We start from the raw sequence: 19,941 nt of genomic DNA, 5'->3' as shown, positions 1-19,941 counted from the left end.
CCTGTTTCATCCAGAAACAAAACTTCGCGGTTTCGATATCCCACAAAAGCCCTGGCGTATTCTCTCATTTTTTCACGGTGATTATTCGTGTTAACGACAGCTGCCTTCCTCTTCAGCCTTTTTCTTGTTAGCCCCGCTTCCTTCAAAAGTCTGCAAACGGAGGTTTGATTCGGGGTAAATCCAAATTTTTCTTCACACTTTGTTTGAATCCCTTTTTGAGTTAACGACTGGTCTTCCTTAATAATATTTTAACCTTGTTTACCAAGTCAGGATGCTGTGTTGTAGGTCGCCCTGATTTTCCATAATTCTCAGAATAAGAGGAATCTGGATTTTCTCTTATCTTTGAAACGGCTTTATACACAGTAGACTTGCTCTGTCCTCTCATCTGCATAATTTCCGTTGCAGGTACATCTTGCCCAACAAGCCTTTTTATTAACTCAAAAAGAGACTCATTCATCATTACTCTGGGTTTCTTGTTAGCAGAACCATCCGAGTTCATATTGTTCTCCATACCTTGATTTGATTCTACCATTAAGGGTAAAATTTAAAAGTAATTATTTTTATATCTGAAAAAGTCTTTATATTTTTGAATAAAGTCTCTTGATTTTTGAATAAAGTCTTTATATTTTTGAATAAAGTCTTTTGATTTTTGAATAAAGTCTTTAGATTTTTGAATAAAGTCTCTTAATTTTTGAATAAAGTATTTATATTTTTGAATAAAGTCTCTTGATTTTTGAATAAAGTCTCTTGATTTTTGAATAACCCTGTAAATAAAAGAAATATTCAAGAACCATTAAACGGCACGTGTTTAAAATATGTGTGCACGTACCTGCTTCACAAAAAGGTCCAGTATGTTTCCGAATACATTCACAGTATCTTATATCCTTTCCTATTATGCATTTCCCGCCGTTTTTACAAGGTGTTTTAAAAGTACAATAACCTGTAAGATCAATTTTAGATAAATGATTATTATTATCAAAATTATGTAACTCTTTAAGCATTTTTTGAACGTGAAAAAAAATTGGTACTCATGTACTTATTGATCTGTGCTGAAATAATAACGTTATTATTTAAAAAGCCATTCTTAACATGGGGAGGGGAGGGTGTTTTGTACATATTCTGTACTTTAACCTTACAATTGAATAAAAAACATATAATAAAACTTTAATTAAACTTAGAAATACGATTTAAAAAAACAGCGCGGATCAGTAAGTGCATTAGCACCAAAAATTTAAAACTCGTAATTAATATGCAATAAAATATTCAATAATACGTTCAAATTTCATTAATCAATTGGATTAATGTTATAAAATTTTGTTATCATTTAATCATTTGTTTTTAAACTTTCAAAAATGTAATTGTTCATAATTTTCATTGTCGCTAAAAGAGAATTTGTATAAAATATTAGGTTGGTGCGAAAATAATGTCGTTTTCTGCTTAAGGTTTTTTTAAATGAATACAGCCATTCTAAGACGGCAAAATATCGCAAGATGAAAACACGATCTATAGTTAAAGTCAAATTAGATTGCTGTGCCTTTTATTATTAGATGGTCACCCCTTATCAAAGCCCGAATACCATTTGAGAATAGGGGCTAATAAGTATTTGGTAGATAACACCGTGATGAGCGGTAATGGTGGAACTTGGGTAGGGTTTGATTATTTAAGAGAACGCCTCAACAAGAACTTATTTGCATTAGATTTGAAAACCACATTGGTATAGTCAGATGGAAAGCAACCCCATGCTATTGTGTTCCACAATCGGACAGTTATAGAATATAAACTTGGCTTATGGAATTTTTGTAAATATAAACTTGGCTTATTGAATTTTTGAAGAGAGCAAGGATAATTATTGACAGTTGTAGCTAGACAAGTATTTGTTGTGAATGTTTTTATAAGTTTTCACAATCTAGAATTATAATATATAAATGTTATAACTTTATTTATTGTTTTAGTTAGTTTATTAATACTTATATTTTAGTTTATCAATACTTATATTTTAGTTAGTTTATTAATACTTATATTTTAGTTAGTTTATTAATACTTATATAATAAGCATATTAAAAATTCAAGTGTGTTTGTTTAAAATGTTCATAAATATACCTTTTTCACAACGTCTTCCGTTATACTCCTTTGTACATTTACATTCAAATCCATGTCTTATGGGGATACATGTACCACCGTTCTTACATGTGTCAAACTTACAATAATGACCTGTAAATATAATCAAATTAATTATATCAACAATCATTATTATTACAAATCATACTTTTTATGTGTTATACTGATTAATTACATCAAGTGCTGCAGTTTTATTACGAGGGACGTTCCAAAAGTAATGCCTCCTATTTTTAAAAAAATCTATCCGAATGGATCCGAGAGGATGGCGAATTATATTGTTAAGATGATGTAACTTATACATTCATGATCTGAAAGTTTCATATCTTTATTGCAGATATTAACGCTGTGAGATTCTAAGAAAACAAACCCTATCATGGACGTATGTCATTGGATTCCTGGCAAAAGTGCATTGAGGATTTTGGTGACTATATAGAAAAATAAATTCTGGAGCCCATAAGGTCATTCGTTTTAATGGTACCACTCCCGTTTTCCTAGCTCTTTAATAGGAAGCTTTATTTTTGGAACGACCCGCGTATTTACTCATTTGTTTTCAACTTTCAAGTATGTATTCACTATGCCCATACCAAAAGAGAACGCAGAAAAAATGAATAAACATACTTTATATACATACTTTGGGATAAAAACTTTGTAAATATAAAAATACGTAACAAAATTTTGTGGTCTACAAATAATTTTTAACACTTTTATGAAAGAGACAATAAATAAAAAATTTCTTAAATTATGTAGGTAACGATAAATATTGTTGGAGCCTAGTTACAAAATATTAACCATACTCTAGCTATTGTATTTAATGAAATCAAATATGTATGTACGTATGTATGTATGTATGTATGTATGTATGTATATTTAGTTGTAAATAATGTGTGAAGTTCGTTATCATTGTCTGCCTTCGGGACGTGAGTTTTTGTGTACAAACATTTTATTAAAAAAAAAAAAAAAAAAATCTCCAGCCGTTTGAAACGCCGTTCTGTTCATTTGGATTTTTCGTCTGATTCTATGTATATTTCGCTGTAAATAACGTGTGACGTTCGTCATCATTGTCTGCCTTCGGGACGTGAGTTTTTGTGTACAAACATTTTATTAAAAAAAAAAAGCTCCAGCCGTTTGAAACGCGGTTCTGTTTATTTGAATTTTTCGCCTGATTCTATGTATATTTAGTTGTAAATAATGTGTCAATTCGTCATTGTCTGCCTACGGGACGTGAGTTTTTGTGTACAAACATTTTATTTAAAAATAAAAAAACTCCAGCCGTTTGAAACGCTGTTCTATTCATGTGGATTTTTCGTCTGATTCTATGTATATTTAGTTTTTTTTGTCAAACTCATTGAATTGTACTCATCACCTTCATCCTGGTCATTGAGGATATATGACTTTTGGAACGCTCCTTCATGTGTATTTTACGTGTATGTGCATATGTACGTGTGTGTATTCAGATGTAATTACATGCTTATAAATTGTGCCTCTATGTGCGTATGTTTGCATGTGTGTGTACATGCATATGTATGTTTGCGCGCATTCTGTGTGTATGCATGTATGTGCGCATGCATGTGTTTATTTCCATGTATATGTGGGGTGGAGAGGGCTCCCGTAAGCTGTGGTGAAGGCAACCCGTCTATGAGAAGCAACTCTCTGATTTAAAAAAAAACCATCAAGCGGGAGACCAATACCCGCATTAAACTGGTCTGCAGTTTAACTTGTTACTGGCTATCTTGCTCTTGCTTGTTGCTGGACCTCAACATTTTGAACCGAGAGAGAGAGAGAGAGAGAGAGAGAGAGAGAGAGAGAGAGAGAGAGAGAGAGAGAGAGCTTTAGCTGTCGTACAAAGCTAAATCTCTGTAACATCATCTTTGTATAGATACTCAAGCATTTGTCTATAAAATAGTCCTATAGCAATGGAAAAGTTGTGACGCGTGTAGGCTTGAAATGCTGGGGTAGAAAGTGTGTATATATGCGTATGTATTTGTGTATGTATGCATGTGTGTATGTATATGTATTATGTATTGTGTATGCATGTATATATGTATATATATGTGTATGTTTATGGATATATGTGTGTGTATGCGTGTGCGTATATATATACACACACACACACACACACACACACACACACACACACATATATATATATATATATATATATATATATATATATATATATATATATATATATATATATATATATATATATATAAATGACCGTCTTCAGTGTCATGTCTGCTTGAGTGTGTGAATTCGCCGGTACCACTAAAAAAAAATAAATAAATAAAAAGTCATGTTAGGGCTCATGGACTTTAAGTGTCTGAGGGAGTGGCACTCGTCTGACAAGACGTTGCAATTATAACGTATGTATGCATGTATCTATCTATCTATCTATCTATCTATCTATTTATCTATCTGCATGCATTTATATATATACATACACACAATATTTTCAATATTTGTTTGTTTCTAGTTTTTTTTTTTATTACATTTTCACCCCAAACAAGGCACATCGCCACTTTGGTGTAGGGGACTACTTCAGGAGCAACATCTACTGGGGTACTATGCAGGGAGTTGGGCAGCAAGATGTCGGTTCACGCTACACTTGAACTTTTGCATGTCAATACAGTTGGGGAAAAAGGGACCCAGAAGGGAATTCCAAAATCTAGCGTTTCTGGGAAAGAAACTACTGCAGTAGAAAGATCTTTTACATCTAGGGATCTCTACTGTGTGGGGTGGGATTTAGCTGCCTGTCGGGTTTGTCGAGGGTGTTTACGTGGTGGAGGCACAATTGCTTGCAGTTGCTCAGAGCATCCACCATTAAAGTGCTTGTAGAACAGGCAGAGGGATGCAACATTTCGTCGATGGGACAGAGGCTGAAGCCTAGATGACAGTTCAGGACCTATCTTGTTAGCGACTTTCTTTTGAACCTTGTCTAGCAGCGAGAGACTAGTAGCAGATGTACCAGCCCAAATATGAAAACAATGCTCCATACATGGGCGAATGGTGGCCTTGTAGATGTACAGGATACTTTCGGGTGTTAGTAGTTTTCTAGCACGGTAGAGAGAGGCCACCTTCTTCGCAGCGGTCCTGGAAATGCTTTCAATGTAATTGTTCCAACTCATGTTTCCTGTGAACGTTATGCCAAGGAGTTTAAATGATGTACTTTCAGATAAAGAGTCATTGGCCATTGCCATTGGTGGTAGAGAAGATTTATTGTAATTATTGAAGGAAACCAGTTTAGTCTTGGCAGCATTGAATGTGACCATCCATTTATGTCCCCATTCCACTACAGATTGGAGGTCATCCTCTAGTGTTTCTGCCATATCTTTAGCTATGTGTTCATTTGTTTTCCTGTCATGCCTGTTATAGAGTGTGGTGTCATTGGCATATATACCCATCTCAGAGGCAATTTTGTCGGGGAGGTCATTTATAAATATTAGGAATAATAGAGGTCCAAGGATAGACCCTTGAGACACTTCCGCATTTATATCATATTGTTTAGACGTACGACCATCGAGGACAACCTGGAATTTTCTCTTATCTAAGAAGGATTTAATTATGTTAAGTATTCTTGCAGTGATACCGTATGATCTAATTTTCCCGAGGAGACTCTCATGCCATACCCTGTCAAAAACCTTAGATATATCTAGAGCTACCGCTCTACCCTTCGCTACTTTGTCCAGTGAATGGTATATACGTTCAGAGATTACAGTTAGGGTGTCTGCTGTGGAACAGGCTTGCCTAAACCCATATTGCTGGCCAGTCAGAAGTTTAGCGTCTGTGAGGTGATGGACTAGAGCTTGGTTAATTATGGACTCAAATATTTTGTCGAAAAGTAGGAGGAGGCTAATGGGGCGATAATTTAATGAGTCAGTTCTTTCGCCAGAATTCTTGAAAACTGGTACCACAGAAGCAGTTTTTCAGCAGGCAGGAAAGCAAGATTCATTAAGACATTTGTTGTAGAGTTTGGAGAAAACTGGAGCTATTTCAGCGGAGCACTTTGTTAATAGCACAGCCGGGATGAGACCGGGTCTGCATGCTTTTGAAGTGTCAAGGTTTTTTATGATAGCATGCACCTAGGCAGGTATGATTTTCAGATCTTCTAGCGTGGTGTCGCTCCGCAAAGGAAAGTCAGGGAGGGGGTGGTTAGAAGGGTCCAGTGTGGAGTTGGAGGCAAACCGACTGACAAGCATGTTAGCCTCGGCGGTTGTTGAGCAAACAACCTCGTGATTGTTGGTTAGCGGGGGAATTGTTGATTGCCCATTATTTACTACACTGTTATAGATTTTTCAGAAGTCACGGGTTCCTAATTTCTGTGCTTCGATGCGTTTTTTGGTGGTTTGAATAAATTCTCTTTTAGCTGTCGCTATTTCTTTCTTACAGTTACTTCTAGCTTCTATATACGTCCGTCTGTTTGAACTGGACTTATGTCGGTTAAATCTGCGGTACGCATACTGCCTTTGAGCAATGGCAGTTGCGCAAGTAGAAGTAAACCATTGGGGAGAGTGAGGTTTGCTGTAAAATTTCCATATGGGAACATGTGCCTCAATTGCCGTTTTGAACCATTCTGTGATCTCATTTGCGCACTGTTCAGCAGGGAGAGAAAGAACATCTCCCCATGGGGCATCTCTCATGAGATCCCTGATGACTTCCCAGTAAGCCTTTTTTATAATATCTCGTTGTTTTGAGCAATGGCGCTTCAGTTTTGGCTCTAGAGTTTAGGGCAATTTCGATCATTATCACTCCATGATCAGCGTTCCCGAGTGGGCTGTTCGCATTCGTTATACAATCATCGAGAACTGTGGTCATGAACAGATCTACAAGTGAAGGGTGTTGTTCTTGCTGGTCAGGGAAACGGGTTGGAAACGTAACCATTTTTGATAGGGAGTGAGATATAGAGAAGCTATGTGTTGTTCTGCCCGCTGCGTCTGTGTGAGTAGAGAATCCAAGCCAGTTTTTGTGGTGGACATTAAAGTCACCAAATACATGCACTTGTGCGAAGGAGGAAGTTTCATGGGAGTATGAAATTCACAAGCGGTCTCCAGTCGCATGCATATCCCCATTAGGGGAGATGATGACTTTAGGTTTTTGCAACTTTTTGCAGGGAGGTGTCGACGTTCTCCTACATACAGCACCTTGACTTCCCAAATTGGTTACTCATTTTAGTAATGACCAGGATCAACGTTGCGTAACTTCGGTGATCTGACGGGAACCGGTGTGTCAACATGATTATGCCGTATATCATATTAAAGTAGTTAGAGGAGATGGAGAAGTGTAGGTTAGTCTCACTTAGTGCTAGGATATCCGGGGTATTTGTTAGGAGAAATGCTTCAACATCATTAGTTCTAAGCCCACGGATGTTCGTGAATGCAAGCCTCAATGGAGGAGGCAAGTTGAATTTGTTTGAACCTAAGCCTGGTTTAAGCTTAGTTTTTTTTATTGTACTGTCATCATTTTTTAAAAATAGTTTCAATTTTGGTAAGGGGGAGCTGAACAAGAGGTTATGCAGAATACCAGACATGCAACACAAGTAAACGATCAGCTGACTTTTCATCAATTAGGATTGTGGCCCCAGGAAAGGTTATAAAAATCAATATGTTAATCATTTTATATTAAGTAACACTATAATTATAATTCTTAGTATACGGGTGTATGTGCCGTCTAGTTTTCTTTCCAATCTTTTGGTGAGTGTCCAGGTTGTAGCACCGTAAACAAGGACAGACTCTACCACTGCCCTGGAGAACTGCCTTTTCAGTTTGTCAGCCAGTCTCGAAGTCCATACTGAATGTAACCCATCCAATGCGGTCCATGCTTTTGAGATGCGAATTCCGATATCTCTCTCTGTGGAAACTATGTTGCTGCCCAGATACGTAAATTCAGCGACTTCTTTCAGTGTTGATCCAACCAAAGCCCTGATCTCTCCCTTCACATTGAAAGTCATAACTTTGTCTTATCTGCATTTATGTGGAGACTAATGTCATTTGCAGACTTTTCTAGCTTACGTAAGTGTTTGCGCATCAGCAGTGTTGTTCGCGAACAAAGCAATATCGTCTGCGTAATCTGCATCAGTTATGTGTGCTGATTGATGACGTTTGTTTCTGGATTCATTTCGGGTGAAGCCTAGCATGTTGTGTATATCAACAGAGGTGCGAAGTACAAAGTGAAGAAAGACAGTGAAAAGAAAAGGGGCAAGAGTATCTCCTTGTAGAACCTCAGTGCGGAAATTGGAAAGAAAACCAGACGGCACATACACCCGTATGCTAAGAACAATATTAAATATATATTGGCAAAATCATCCCACGAAGCAGCAACTTTATGGCAATCTACCTGCCATATCTAATACCATCAGAGAGAGACGCCTACGATTTACCGGTTATTGTCTGAGGAGCAAGCATGAATTGGTGAGTGATGTATTGCTATGGACTCCATACACGGACGCGCAAGCAGAGGACGACCTAGATCCACGTACATCCAACAAATAGCACACGACACCAACTATGAACCTGAAGATCTGAGGCCACTGATGGAAGACAGGAAACTCTGGAAAGGAAGAGTCACATTGGTCCGGGCAAGGAGCCCGTCATGATGATGATGATAATTATAATTGTTTTATACTAAGGGACACAATAATTACGTTTTTCAATTAAATATTTAGTTTAATTGAATATATATATTTATCTATGTATACATCAATATGGCTGTGTCCCTAATATATTAAATGCATCCTTGTGTATATACTTTGTAGTTATAACTCAGTTTTATGCAAAAAAAATAATTACCGTTCAATTTCATCAATCAATTATTACATCATAATGCAATAAAATAATTATTATTCAGTTGTCTCTATTATTTAATCATTATATACCGCATCTTTCCATTTTCTATTATTTGATTATTATATAATCAAATAATCCAGATTCATTTTTAATTTATCCAAGCAAAAAAAAAAAAAATTAGAAAAAAGTAGATTATTAGAAAAATATCTGTTTCCGATCGATATTCTGGATATTTCATTATATTAAATGTTAAGCTTGCAAATAATCTCAGTGTCAAAATCTTCTTCAAATGTTTCTGTTTATGTCATACAAACTCTTCTAATTAATTGCTGATTGCTTTTAAGTTAATATTTAAAGTTGGATATTTTTATATGATACATTTTTGTGCGAACCTAGGCATATAATCATTTAACCATACATTTTAAATTATTTTTCACACAAACGTTGTTTTATTTTTAACCAATTCGTGATTGAACTCTACATTCCTGTTACATACTGTTCTGAAAATGATAAAAGATTCTTCCATATTCGACAGAAGTTATCCGCAGCAAATGTTATTAGATCACATTATTAATTAAATAAATTGTTTAAAATATTTATGAACGTACCTATTTCACAAAAAGGGCCAGTATATCCTCCCGGACATCGACAGTTTCTCTTTATACATTTACCTCCATTTTTACATTCTTTATTATTAATACAATAGCCTGTAAATATAATCAAATTAATAAGCATTCAGTAATGATATATAATTAATGTACAATGAAATATTTAATGAAGCATTTGAATTTCTATTAATCAATTAAATCAATATGCATCGACTTTTATTATTTAAACGTTTGTTTTAAACTTTGAATAATTTACTTAATATTTTTTCATCCAACAAAATAATATGTGTATGAAATAACCAAACAGACGCTGAAAGTAATTAGTTATTTAAAAAAAATATAAATTGGATATAAAGATATGTGTGTAAAGAGAAAACTACTCTCTAAAGGTTGTATATCGCAAAAATTACGATTTCTTTCGAGTTTCTTGAAAATTAAAGCAAGTATATAAAGAACATTTAAAGAATGGGAGATTCTAATTTAATTAATGACTAAAGCTAAAATCACAATTTTTGCCAAAACCTGTCAAAATAGGTAAATACGATGCTAATTCAGATTTGTTATAGTGTAGAAAAGTAGTATTTAAATTTGCCATAAAACCATGTATCTCTTTACTTTAAAACTTTCATATTCTTATGGTTGAGATAAAATAATCAAACGTGGTAATTTTATCTCAGACAAAAACTCTGAAGATTTATATAGCGTTTAGAGTTTCAGTAGAATTGGGTTTTAGTAGTTAAATTTAAATAGTTATCTTTCTGACTTGTCGTATAATTTTTTTTCTTGTAATTTTAAAACATTTTTAATTTTATATGTTTATTTACTTAAACATCACAAGTACAATAAGTTAGTGAAATACCTATTTTATACTGTCCTACCTCCATATGCACAAGATAAATTATTGATTGTTTTAGATATCAAACGTACTAAATTGAAAATAATACTATTAATTAAATATTTTTTGCATGGATCTACACATTTTTACGTCGTTTGTTAGAATGTTCACTCAACTTGGAAAGACAAGTTTTAAAATTAAGATTTTTTAATATAGAAATATATTAAATTTTTTTGCTTGTTAGTGAATAAATTAAAAGTAAATACTGATAGGATGTTATACATTAATAGATATTCTAGATAATTTATTTATTTTCATGTTATAGGTAATTTACACAATGAAATCCGCACGATGGAAATATTTCTTCATATATTTAATGTAATTTGTACAAAAGAAATCGTGGGATCCTTTATGTAGATTTACAAATATATGCAGTCGTCGTTAATATTATGTACTTTTTCTGTACGAGGAATATCTTTATATAAAACTTATAATTTTCATGTGAAATAATTCAATATAAAATTTATCATACTTTTTGGAAACATTAATCTTACCTAATTTATTCAGTATTTTAGTAAAATATTCATAATTTAATTAGTAAAATATTTTGTAGTATTCACTATAATTTACGTTTCAGCAAACGTTATAAAATTCAATTATTTATTTTATAAAACGTGCAGTTATTGAGGAATCTAATCTTCTTACATTACATTATGTAAGGAAATTTTAAATGGCTAATTCATAATTATCGGAAATTAATATTAGTTTATTTCAATTCAAACTCAAGTGAATTAATGCATAATAAATAAAATAGAATTTGAACTTATTTAAATTCCATTCCCATGGAAAGTGAATTAAATGCATATTAGCAATTATTATTATTGTTTAATACATTAATTCATTGAAAGAATATTCCTAAGTCAATTTTCTACATATATCCACTGTATTTCTATATAATATATGTTTTAATATCCTTGTGTTTGCTTTATATTTATAAAATGTAGAATTATATTAACTTGGATTTATAATTTTACTTAGTTTATTAATCCTTATCTTATCTATATAAATAAAACAGTAGATCTACATGTGTCTGTCTGTGTATAAATATTTAACTGATAAACTCTTAAACTATTGGTTACATGACATTGAAATTAACAGAAATTAGTAGTTATACACCAAATGGTTTATAATCAGTAAAATCTTTGTTTTGATTGATGAATAACGCGTAAAAACATATATCGGCAAGTTGAAAATTGTAAAGTGTTCATTTCAACTTGCCGACATATTTTTACTTCTTTCTGCGCATGTCCAAATTCAATTCATACCTTGAAGTCGTTTAATATTAAATCTTTCATATCTATCTCTTCATAGCTACATTGGAAATCGATGTGACTGGAGCGCTAAACGTTTTGATTTCGGTTTTGAACGTCATTATTTTTTTAAATTTCTGAAATCACTACTATATTGCGTACAATATAATATTTAATAGAGAAATGGCTATGTAATAATAAATACAAAATCTGCATGAATTAAAATATATTCAAGCGTATTTTACGACCGGGAAGGTTGTCCTCCCCTTTGATAGTAAACGTTAAAAATGTATACAGGTGCGTTTGTCTAAAATATTCGTGAATGTACCTTTTTTACAAAGTTTTCCATTATATCGTGGTGTTCATTTACAGTTATATTTGTGCCCCGTGGATTTTCATGTACCACCATTCTGACATGGGCTAGGGTAACAATAATCATCAGTGAATACAATCTAATTAATTAGTTCATACTTCTCGAAAATGTTTGTTTGTGTGTTTGTGTGTGTGCGCGTTCTCATGTATGTCCGTAAAAGAGTTTTTTCTCAGCCCTCTCGGTGGGGTCGCTCCTTCTTAAACTTTTTATATCATGTCTAAATGATAATATCTACGACTTAACAACGGGGGTCGCCTGTCTATTTAATTTGCCCGACTTTGAAAAGCTAAATATTTCACATCTTTTGATCGCCGCGTATGGATTCGGCTTTTTCATAAAAAAAAACGCCCCACAGTGAAAGTTGACCTAATTAAGTCATCAAGTACGGGCACCTGCCAATTCTTAATACTTAAATAAATTCAAACATCTTTCCGTTACTACTTATTGCTAGCCCAATGGTTAACGTCGCACGTTTTTTTTCACACTTTATTTTTCAACTTCGCCTCAACGCTTCGGGTTCGATCCTTCCTACTTACCTACCAAACTTTTTTTACCCCCCCCCCGACACAAACACCTGGGCAACGGCTCTTTTGTTTTGAGTTACCCCAAAACACACCTCAAAACACCCGGGCAACGCCGGGTACCCCTGCTAGTCTATATATATAAAAGCAAAAATGTGTGTTTGTGTGTGTGTGCATTTTTGTGTATGTCCGCAAAAGGCTTTTTTTCCGGTTGGTTCTAGCGGTGGGTCGCTCATTCTTAAAACTTTTGTTATCACCTCTAAATCATAATATCTACGAGTTAACAACGGAGGTCGCCTGTCAATTTAATTCGCCCGATTTTAAAAAGTTAAATATTCCACATTTTAGGAACGCCGCGTGTTGTTTTCTTTTTACGGTATAAAAAAGCCATCAAACATCACGCGACTTAACTCCTCGCACCTGGCAATTTCAATTTATAAACGTTAACTTAACACGCCATGGATGGCCGAGATGGTTAGGTGTGTCGGCTTTTCCCCCTTTCATTTCCACCTTCGCGTCAAGGCTTCGGAGTTCGAGACCACCTAACTACTAAAACTTTTTTTCTTTTACACCTCCAAACATGTTTTGATCTACCCCCACCCAACACACACACCTACAAACACTCGGGCAACGCCGGGTACCCTCCCCCACTAATTAAGTATAATTACCAAACGCTAAAAGAAACAAACAAAAAACAATTGAAATTGGAAACTGGTGTTTTTATACCCCCCATTCAGTAACCGTGCCGAAAATAAAATTCAAAATTTTAATCAAATAATAACAAGCGAGGCCGCCTCCATTTCTTAATACTTGATATGCCACTCCAACAAGTAATGGAGCTGTGCAACACAAACGGATAGTCTGGCAAGCTTTGTTTCAAAAATTCTAACAGTGATAACACGGTGCCTTGCTCGTGTTATATAACTGTTCCCCACGATGTGAAATGCGATAGGATCGTTGTAATACCTGAACAACTCTGAATAATTTACCTTCGTACTTTGGCAATGTTGCCGTTATCAAGAGAAAATATTCGCTAACAGGTTGATGTGTCGTTGTTCTTAGCGAAAGCATAAAGAGAAAGAAAGAGCAAAAAAGAAAACTAACGACGGCACTGAGGGAGGAAATTAATTGACGGTTTCAATCCCACCTCGCTTGATCTAGGGATTGGATCTCTCGGGGCTAGCTACATCAATGAGGCACTGGGGTTTTGCTCAAGCGACAGCGTCTCAAAATATTACTGGTTTAAATAAATATGTATAAATATATATGGATAAAAATTCGAAGAAATAGTGGAGTATCGGCTTCAATGTAAAATACATTGTACACAACAATGTTCTGTTTGACTAATCTGATTTCATGATTCACATTCTGTCATTCAAGATTACATTCTCAAAACACCTTACATAGTAGATTTTCTCGCCAAATAGGCCACTTTGGATTTGGACAAATATTTGATTTTTTTCAAAAACAGGGCAAAATCATATTTGAGTCACCTATTTCACATTTTTTTCTGAATTTCTAAAAGTAAAAGTTTATTCTCTTTTCAATTGAATCATTATTTTTAACCCGGGGAAATCCTTTTAATATTGACTAACTTTATAATATTTTTTTCTTTCCAATTTAGCTTTATTTTATTTTGCAAATTAAAATTAACGTTAAAATGTAGTATCTGTAATGATACTATACCCAATTTTTTCACTCTTCCGTCAGGGAAAAAGGAATTGAAATCCTTCTAGATTGTGACAATTTCTAATTTTGTCCTAATCCAGTGCGTGGATAAGTTGATAGCGTGTTTTTTAATTTCTTTTTTTTTTTGCATGATGTGGTCTGCACGTAAATTTCTTTTTTTTTTATTAACTGCAAAGAATTTTATAAAACTTAAAAATTTACGTGTTTTATTTTTTATTTATTTATTTTTTTTTTTGCATGACGCGGTCTGTATGTTCAAACCCCGCACATAAATTTCTTAATGTTTTTTTTTTCGTGAACTGTAAAGAAGTTTATATAAAATAATTTTATAAAAGAAACAGTAGGTTCTCTAGAATGCAAGGTAGAATAACATATATTTAGGACTAAGTTACTGCATGAAGGTATGTGAAACTTCTTTCCACGCGATTTCACGAATTTCGATGACAATAAAAATATAGGAGTCTGAAATATTCATTGATCATCATTCAACCCCGGGCAACGTCGGGTCTAGTATATTTATAAACGCAAAACTTTGAAAAGCTAGAGTTAATTACTTATTCATTTTTATCGTTTCTTATTTGAAGATTGGTTTCATTTCACTAGTACTCTAAACTCTATTTGTGCGTAGTTTTTACGCCCATGCATAACACTGTAGAATTTAAAATGAAAACGTTCTAGCAGACGTGTAATCGCTTGTCTAGCTGCACTGATGAGCTGTGATACAGCGAAACAGTACTGTATGTGGATGACTATAATGCTCCCTCTCTTGGGTTGAGAATATTGGCATGTGATATACAAACGGCCATTAGCGTATTAAGTGATGCTCTTTATGTAAACAAATGGAGCTTAGGCGTTTGGACAATGTCAAAAGATTGTTAATTTACTACCCGGCATAGCAGCAGTCGAATAGCGTAACGGTTAGAAACGCCGACTTTCGTTTGGGCAGCCGAGTTTCAATCCCGGCTTGAGGTAGTTGCTTGTCTAGCTGATGAACTGTGGATGACTATATATATATATATATATATATATATATATATATATATATATATATATATATATAGTCATCTTATTTCTTATTAGTATATATATATATATATATATATATATATATATACTAATAAGAAATTCAATTAAAAACAGAAGAGTTGGCCTTGGTAGGGTAAGTCAAATAAAACATTACTCATACTGTTACTTTTGCACATGCTCAAAGTTAAACATTAATAGCTCAAAGTCTCTTAATTTTCAACATTTCGTACTTTTGTAGCCATCTATTGATAGTTCAGACAAAAATGACGTTGGAGAGATAAATAACAACAAAGCTTGGAACGCTGAACGTTCATGTTTAGATTCTAACGGGGTACCCAAGTCATATTTTTATTAGTTTGGAAATCATTACCATATATTGGATAATAATCAATAGGGAATCGGCTCGATAGTAATCTATAAATATAAAAGCGAAAATGTATGAATGTATGTATGTGTGTTCACTTTTTGTGTATGTCTACAAAAGGCTTTTTTCAGAGAAGCGGTCGGTCGGTTCAAAACTTTTTAAAACTTTTTATATCACATATAAATCATAATATCTCACAGTTAACAACGAAGCTCGCCTGTCTATTTAATTTGCTCGATTTCGGGAAGATAAATATTCAACATTTGTCGCTCGCCGCATGTGGGTTAGTCTTTTTCCTATAACATCTTGGGAAGCGTCCCCACAGTAAATGAAATACTATCCCGCAGTCAAACTTGACCTCATTAACTCATTAAAACGGGCACCTGCCAAATCCAAGTAATCAAATAAATTCAAACGTGTTTCCGTTAGCATCTCGCGGTGGGGCAATGATTAACGTCGCACGTTTTTTTTTCACACTTTAATTTACAACTTTGCCTCAAGGGTTCGGGTTCGATCCTCATACTTACTTTTTTTTACCCCCCCCACCCGGAGTTTCCACACACACCTCCAAATACCTGGGCAACGCCGGGTACCCCTCGCTAGTCTATATATATAAAAGCGAAAATGTGTGTATGTATATTTGTTTGTATGTATGTATGTTTCTAGGTCTCGCAAAAACTTTCCACACGGGTGACGGATTTTTGCCAGATCGGTATCATTTTAAACTTCCAACCTTCGCGCGACAAATATCGAAAAATTGGGCAAAAACGTTTATTTCTTCACCCTGAAATCAGCAGTTTTCTACAGGGGGAGGGGTCAGCAAATACCGTCCTCTCATGACGAGTTCGGTTCTACTCATGCGCAAATGACGTTGGAATCAGATTTAGTTTAAAGACTTAAAAAAAAACCGATCTAATTTCTTGGACGCCCTCTTAGCTCAGTTGCTTAGACCGGCGGCCTCATTATCTGAAGGGTTTGGGTTCGAATCGTGGTGTGAGATGTATTCTTTTATTTTTTTCGATTTTTTAAATTTTAATATTGAAGCAGAGTTATTTAAGCCATTTTCCCGTGCTTTTTTGGGGGTGGGGTGGGGGTGGGGGTTATTTTTCAGTTTTTTTAATGTTTGTTTTTCTGTTTTGCGTTTTCTTATTTTGTTTTTCCCATTTTTACATTTAACATCGTCCGTTTGCCTTACGCTAGTATTTTTTACTTCGCTTATTCTTATGTTTTGATTAACACCCACACACCGAAAACCACCCGGTCAACGCCGGGTACCCTCCGGGGTTATTTAAGCTATTTTGTGAAAAAAGGGGGGATTAATGATTGCTCAAGAGAGGGAGAGCGGTGTGCACTTACCTTGTTTACTAACAAAAAGAGATTGCCTTGCCTTTTCTGCCTTTTTAAAGTTTTTTCCCAGGTCAGGTGACAGTTAATTACATGACCTTTTGGTTATTTAAAGGAAGATTCTGCCCAGTGGTCAAGTTTTTTTTTTCAGATGCATTTGTGGCTGGTGCTGGAAAGCTATTCTTTGATTAAATAAGCTTTGCTGGCTAGCAATTGTTAACTGTCACGTCGCGGAAGGGGGCAATTCTTCCGCAACTTAAGGTAGGTGCACATTGCTTCCTTTCCTCGACTGAGCAGTCATTAGATGTTAAGGGAAAATTAATTTTATTTCACAATTTTTCACGTGTTTTTTTTAATTTTTATTTTTCAGATTTTTTAAAGAAGTTTTAACGTTCGTTTTTCTGTTTTCTTTTTCACGTTTTCTTTTTTTTGTTTTTCCCATTTTTATATTTAACATCGTTCGTTTGCCTTACGTTAGTTTTTTTTTTTTAAATATTTACTTCGCTTATTCTTATGTTTTGATTAACACCCCGCCCGAGCACACACACCTCTAAACACCCGGGCAACGCCGGGTACCCCCCGCTAGTAAATAAGAAATCTGCACGAATTAAAATGTAATATTTATGCGAATTTTACGATCAGGCAACGCCGGGCGGCCTACTAGTAAAATAATAAAATTTTAAAATTTATATTAATTTCTTCAATTACAAATTTTAGAAAATTTATATTAATTTATTCATATTCGGACTTTAGAAAATTTACATTCAAAGTGCATAATAAATAATGATATTAAAATGAAAAATGATATTGAAACTAAGTCGAACATATATAAATTTCAATATATAAAAGTAGATTAAATAGCTACCAATAATTAGCCACGTTGTTTACTGCATTGTTCCTATAAAAGAATGCCTTTATTTGTATTTACGTCATATACCTAGACATTATATCATTTAAAGTTAAAATCCACAATCGCTTCATGTTTATAAAATGTAAAATTATACGATACGAACATGGTTTTAATTTTGGTCAATATTTTTAGTTATTTTATTAATTATATCAGAGCATAAATATTAAGACAACATTAAACATAGTGTGTTTAAAATATTTATGAACATACCCGTTTCACAAAAAGGTCCACTATATCTTCCCTTACAATAACAATATCTTACGTGCAATTTTATTATGCATCTACCTCTGTTCTGACAGCGTCTTTTACCACGATGAGTACAATAACCTGTAAATATAATCAAATCAATTAGATAGATGAACATTATTTATCCAAATCGTGCAACTCTTGAAGGTTTCCTCAAGATCAATCAATATTTAATAATTTATTTGAATTCGTTTAATTGCATACATTTTATTATTTAATTATTGGTATTTTTTAATATTTACTTTTCAGTGTTTAACTATCTAGCAAAAGAAAATCTGCATGAGAAGAAAAAACAATACATAATAACAATTCGTATTATTTTGATTTATCGGACTACTGTTCTCATTGTGAGTGTCATTTTCACAACGGTTTATTTACTTCACGGGGTAGCATGCCCTCGTTCTGTTAGCCACGAATTGTAGAAGTCCTAAATAATTCACAGTGGTCCAATTCTCAGTGTGGGCGACCGAAAAATACAATTGCAAATTACTTCGGATCTATATTCAGTCATGGCTGACGGAACAAGAGCATGCTACGCCCGTGAAATAAATAAAGAGTTCCGTTCGAAATTCCGTCTAAATTCCAGAGCTCGACAGAAACATTCCCGAGTTCGACAAAATACACCTAAAGAAGGTCGGAGGTTACATCGACCGAAACGTTGTGAAAATAACACTCTAGATGAGAACAGTAGTCCGAAGATACAAATAATATGAATAACCGATCTTCATCTAAAAACATTCAGAAACATGATGACAATTTTAACTGATTTTCTTACATAATTTGGATACAACCATTAAAAAAGGAAACCTATTGACTTAATGTCTTTCATTACAAACAATTACGAGCAACGTTTTCTTTCAGATTTGTTAAACGTTAAATCATTTAATAGTTTATTTTTTAAAAAAATGAGATATCCTTATTGATTTCACGACAAAGCTAAAATCTTCTGATATCTGCTAAAATCAGCCAAAATGATGCTATTTTCATTTATGCAGATTTGTTTTGTATAGAAAAAAATAATCTGTAATCTTGTAATAAAAGCCAGCAACGAGTTTTTTTAGTTTTAAAGATTTGAAGGAGACAATCAAACACGTCTGTTTTATCGCCGAAAGAAAAAAAAGCAGACAAACATAAAATTCCAATATCAATAATTTAATTAATGGTTTTAATTTAAGGTTCGGCGTGATAATAATAATAATAATAATAATAAGGTTTCTGTCGTAGACCCGTGCTATGGGTCATAAATGAAAGAAATCACAAGTAGTGTAAAGTATATAAAATATATGTATTTATCATAAAAAATACAGGAGCCACTAAAGTAGTATGAGAGGAACGTGTTCGTAGTATGCGTTTAAACATGGTATGAATGTCTTCATTTAGTCTCTGAAACCAGTGGTATTCATAGGACTGAGTGATTCCACTTAGTTCTCACATAGGGGTGATTTGTACCCCTCCCCCGAGCTTTTCATTCTTCTGGGATGATCCTATAGCTCTTTTCCCTGGGGGGATTGATCTCTATCGGGTCGGTCATTTTCCTTTTTCTAGAGGACCGGCGTTATCCGGCTGCTTGTGGTGTTACAAGTCGAACGTGTCATATATCCAGTCCATTACCACTTCTTGTTCAGCAAGAAGTTGTCTTTCGTTATCTGTAATACGTTTCCGAATTTGGTTTAAATGCTTCTTGTGAGTAAATTTTGGACCTTCGATAATGTAGACCATCTGCCCGATCATTTTCTGGACCTTTCCTAGTTCCCACATCGTACTATTATTTTTGTGTACCTGGAAAATACCTTTTCACAAGGTGAATACCTCTTTTTA

The 19,941-nt window shown here is 34.0% G+C and overlaps 1 protein-coding gene across 1 annotated transcript in view; it reads right to left on the bottom strand.

Annotated features, from left to right (window-relative positions):
* The window catches only part of LOC145245705 (zonadhesin-like), a 116,163-nt gene extending 97,963 nt beyond the window's left edge, over positions 1-18,200 (bottom strand). Inside the window, exons 1-4 of the mRNA XM_080107244.1 lie at positions 18,088-18,200; positions 9,506-9,604; positions 2,101-2,211; positions 830-940 (exon numbers count right to left, since the gene is read on the bottom strand). The gene's annotated coding sequence lies outside the window, so the exon portion shown is untranslated. The remainder of the gene's footprint in view (positions 1-829; positions 941-2,100; positions 2,212-9,505; positions 9,605-18,087) is intronic.
* Positions 18,201-19,941: the final 1,741 nt, after the last annotated feature.

The sequence above is a fragment of the Euprymna scolopes genome, chromosome 23, assembly GCF_053919585.1.
Source record: "Euprymna scolopes isolate OS-2025 chromosome 23, ASM5391958v1, whole genome shotgun sequence".
Lineage (NCBI taxonomy): Eukaryota > Metazoa > Mollusca > Cephalopoda > Sepiida > Sepiolidae > Euprymna > Euprymna scolopes.
This window is presented reverse-complemented; position numbering and strand designations above follow the sequence as displayed.